Here is a 4,585-nt window from a genome sequence, read left to right on the forward strand (position 1 = left end):
GTAACCTAATCCAGTGCTCTCTGTAGGCTTCTCCAGAATGTAGGCAGAATGTACCATTGTTCGGGGCCTCCCGAGAAGCGCAGCCGTCTAAGGCACTGCATCGCAATGCTAGTGGCTTCTCTACAGACCCTGGTTCGATCCCAGGCTGTGTCGCAGCCAGCCGCAACCGGGAGACCAATGAGGTGGCGCACAATTGGCCCAGCGTCATCCAGGTTAGGGGAGGCTTTGGCCAGCCGAGATGTCCTTGTCTCATCGCGCTCTAGTGACTCCTTGTGGTGGGCCGGGCACACGCTGACTCATGTTGCTAGTTGTGCAACGTTTCCTCCGACACATTGGTGCAGCTAGCTTCCGGGTTAAGTGAGCAGTGTGTCAAGAAGCAGTGCGGCTTGGCAGGGTCGGAGGTACGGGTGTTGCAGTGATGGGACAAGACTCTAACTACCAATTGGATATCATGAAAAAGCTCAAATAATAAAACAGTGTACCATTGTTGGATCCTCGTTTAGTTTTTAGGCACAGACTCAGAAATTACCATTCTTGTTTATGCCCTCAAGCTAGACTTTTGCAATACTGTATGTTTGTAATAAAACCAAGTAATTATTCTTCCAATGGACCATACCGTAGACCATCATATATATATATTTTTTTAAAGTTTTCCATCCTTCCTCAACCAGGCTACAACAACAAAAAAGATCCAGAACAGCCATCACTCGAGCGAACAGGGGTTTGATGCCTCGACCTGGTTAATGCCGCCACAGAAACTACTTTGCTTTGTGCTTTTATGGACAAGCGTCACTGTGACTGTATTTAAATTAAGCCGACTAATGAGGGTTTTAACCATCTCCATATGGATGTGCTCTATTGACCAGACGAGACGTAGTATGGGGCAGGAGCAGTGGCAGATGCGTGTGTGCTGCCGACTGGGCCAAAGTTTGACTCTGCTCCCCTTACCCCAAAAAGTTAAACCGAGGGCAAGTCCTCAAGAGTTATTGTATCCCACAGAGCCCTATGGCGGTGGTAAAGTTGTAGTTTGATTACTAGAAACACGTTAGTTCTGTAGGTTCTGATTTTGAGACGATGATGTCACTTTAGATATCTTCAAAGCAGTATTGATCAAGGATAGAGTTGGTGATAATGATAATTTGAAGTTCCTTGTAGAATTCGATACACAAGATCTTGAAGCATAACCGTCAACTTGGGGTTAATTCCAATTAAATTATTGAATTCAATCATGAAGTGGAGAATTTACCTTGAATTAAATTCAAATGTATTCAATTTTAAGTTAAGAAATTGGAATTGAATTGGAATGAGACTGTTTGAACTTTTTGTATTGGAATTTAATTGGAAATGTAAAAACATTTAATCTCTGGAACTGAATTGGAATTCAATATTTTTACATTTCCTATTTAATAGAATTAATGCACATAGTATACAAAAATGAATGAGTTGCTGCAAACATTCCCGAAAGTATGTGGCAAATTTGATGCAAACTAAATAGTGTGTCACAAAATGTTGCCGGAAGTTTTCAAATGTTTGCCACAAGTGTTGAATGTGTGGCAAATATTTGGCAACAATAATTTTTATTGACCAGAGGTTCTTTTCTGGCAAACAATTCTCTCAAGATTGTATTTGAATCTATGGCAAACCTGTGGCAACTATTTATTGACACGAGTGACAAACAGTTTACCAGAGCCGTTTCTGCTGAACACGAGTTCCAAGACCAGTAACCATTGACTACCAATCAGGGGCATTCGAAAAATCTGTTAGAAAATGGAACCAAACTTAAACATTGTTAGCTAATTGCCCTTCCCTACCCGTGGTGTTGAAAGAGGCTGTATTGGGAGGAGGATGGCATCAACAACCTGGAAAGATGTTTGTGGTGCACTCGCTCATAAAACTTTTTTTGAGTGATAAATCAGTGATCGTCTTCAAGCTTGATAAAGTAAGCAAATGCATGTATTATTCTCATAAATGTAGCCCATACATTCATTCTTTGTAAGAATTAGATATTTCATTGCTTTAAACTAATAGCTAGCTCATCTTCATCATGTATTGCTCCTTCTGTCTTTCTAGAAGCAGTCAGTTACAATGTAAAAAGACAGATTGATACCTTCAATCAAACTGAGGACAGAGAAATGTGTGTGCACCAGGTCGAGGCATCTTGCATGCATGGCTTCGAGATAGAAGTTAACAATAATTCATTTTGGAAAAATAATATGGATGACCATATTAGGTGTAACTCAATGTTATGTTGTTTTTCTTCCACCCAGGCCTTATACACCTGACTGAGGAAGAAGAGATAACTATCAGACAGCTGTCTCCTAATGATTAAGTCCCTAGTCTAGATTGAATATCATAATTAGTTTGTTGGTTTGAATCATTTGTGTTGAGACTAAGCTGGAGAAACATCTTGTATAATGTGGTTCTCTAGGAACAGTTTAAAGGTACATTTAGTTGGCCTAAGTCCCAGTTTATGCTATATACCTCATTTGTTTATAAAGTATTTATACAGGGCAGAAACATTGTTTCCCTCGCTGAAAAATATATAGAATGCCAGTTTCTGTAAGAAGTATAGCAACATCAAGGCAACTTTAACAGTCTGACCTCATTTTTCCAAAGCCAATTAGTCACCGAGTCAACCTTTTAAGATGCCAAAATAGAAAATGTTTTCAGTATCCTCATTTTGTTTTTGTTTTGTGTGTGTCTATGATTGTTTCATAGCATGCATCCAACAAGCTTTGGACAAAGGACTTCCACAGAGCCGCCATCTCTGAAGTTCCCTCAAGAAGGCAATAGTTCTGAACTGGGTTTGATTTAGTTTTTGTTGTTTTAATTATTTACATTTTGTAAATGATCTTTTAATCTTGTCTTCACAAGAATGTTGATGATTTCAAGTTGTATTGGATTTATTTGTATCTGATAAGACATTGAATGCAGTACATTTAGTATATTTAGAACGTTAAGTATGTTTAGTTCTCTGTGAGAAGCAAGTTCATTTAAAGTTATATGTGATTTGGTTTATGTAGATAGAACATGTCAATGTTGTTAACATCCAGTAACCAGAAACTTGATTTCATCTGCATATTCATACTGAGTTTGCCACAACTTCAACTTTGAATTGAATTAAATGGAATTTACAGGGAGAGAGAATTGAATTATAATTTTATTAGTGGAATTGACCCCGACCCTGGTGTTAGGTTTATCCCTAAACGTCCTTTGCCACCAGTTTAAACAAATCATAAATTCATCTAATTTGCATGTCTGGTTACTGAGGTTAAACAATTTCCCTCAAGGGTACATCACCAGTGCTCCAACCCAGAATCTCTACTCCTCTGTTACATTCTGAGCCTAATCTTTGCCCTCCAGTCAAGACCACCCCACTTCTGATGCAATAGGGGTTCAATCTGTCCTCTCATGGCACTGGCTTGTGAGATAACTGATGGCTGAACTGATGGAGCTCATTGGATTCCATAGGATTGTGTCTATCATGTGTTGGATATTAGGGCAGCCTGGCTAGAGGTGAGGGTGCCAGCTGTTGGGTCTTGTGATCCTGATTAGATTGTTGTTTCAGTGTTGGTTGTGTCTAGGAGCAGAAGTGACCTGGGGCTGGGGAGGGAAAAAGATGATCACCCTTGTGTCCTTTCACGCCCAAACACCTTGCGGAGCTTAACCGTTCGCCAGCTGATCCTTTGAAGGATCTCTCTCTGTTTCTGTCTGCATTGCCTCTCTTTTAACGTCTTGTGTGTCCTTGGTGGTACCTCTCTTTTCCTCTCCTGTCCCCTTTCTGTCTGTGTATATGTCTCCCTTTTTCTCTCTCTCTCTCCTTTTCTCTTTCTCTCTCTCTCTCTGCTATAAGTTAAAGGAGTGAAGGAGTGTTTTATGCATCAGTCATGCTTCAGTACCAGTGAGTGATTAAAGGAAAGTATATGGGCCATATTGTGAAGTTAGAAAGTGGGTGTGATTCTCCACTTCAACTGCCAGCTTCAATTAATTTCTGCAGAGTTGATTTGGCCTGAAATGACACTTTGTGTGTTGGTTGGTCAGTTTCCAGAATTGGTTTTGATTAAGTAAGTACCCAATGATGGGGCACATAGCAATCTAATAGTGCTTGTAATGAAAGTGCATTTCAAAACTTAAGGGATGCCAAAATGAGTATGATGGTGTGTGTGGAGGCTATAACATTAAGTGTAACCTAACAAGAAAATAGAGTCACATTGGGTATAAGATTAATAACAATGTTTGCCTCAGCATATTATGCTGTCGCTGTGATCTGGTGAGCAGAGGACAAATATTTTGAGTTTGTAAAAGATGTTGTCAAACCTGATCTTGTTTCCGTCAAATTGAGTTAGTGAGTGACTAAGCAGAAAATAAGGTTTATAAAAAAATATATATTTTTTTTAATTAGTCCGATGTTGAAGAACGCATCATCATGTTGTGGCAAATGACACTTTGCGTCTTGAAAGTCCAATGTCTTGAAAACTTGACTACTGACATGGAAAACATTTTGTGGGCTAATAAAAAAATAAATATATAATTTTTTGGTGGATTTTCCCATTAACCTTTAGGATGAGTTGTTGCAATTTACTGC

Source organism: Salvelinus namaycush, chromosome 26 (assembly GCF_016432855.1).
Source record: "Salvelinus namaycush isolate Seneca chromosome 26, SaNama_1.0, whole genome shotgun sequence".
Taxonomy (NCBI): Eukaryota; Metazoa; Chordata; class Actinopteri; order Salmoniformes; family Salmonidae; genus Salvelinus; species Salvelinus namaycush.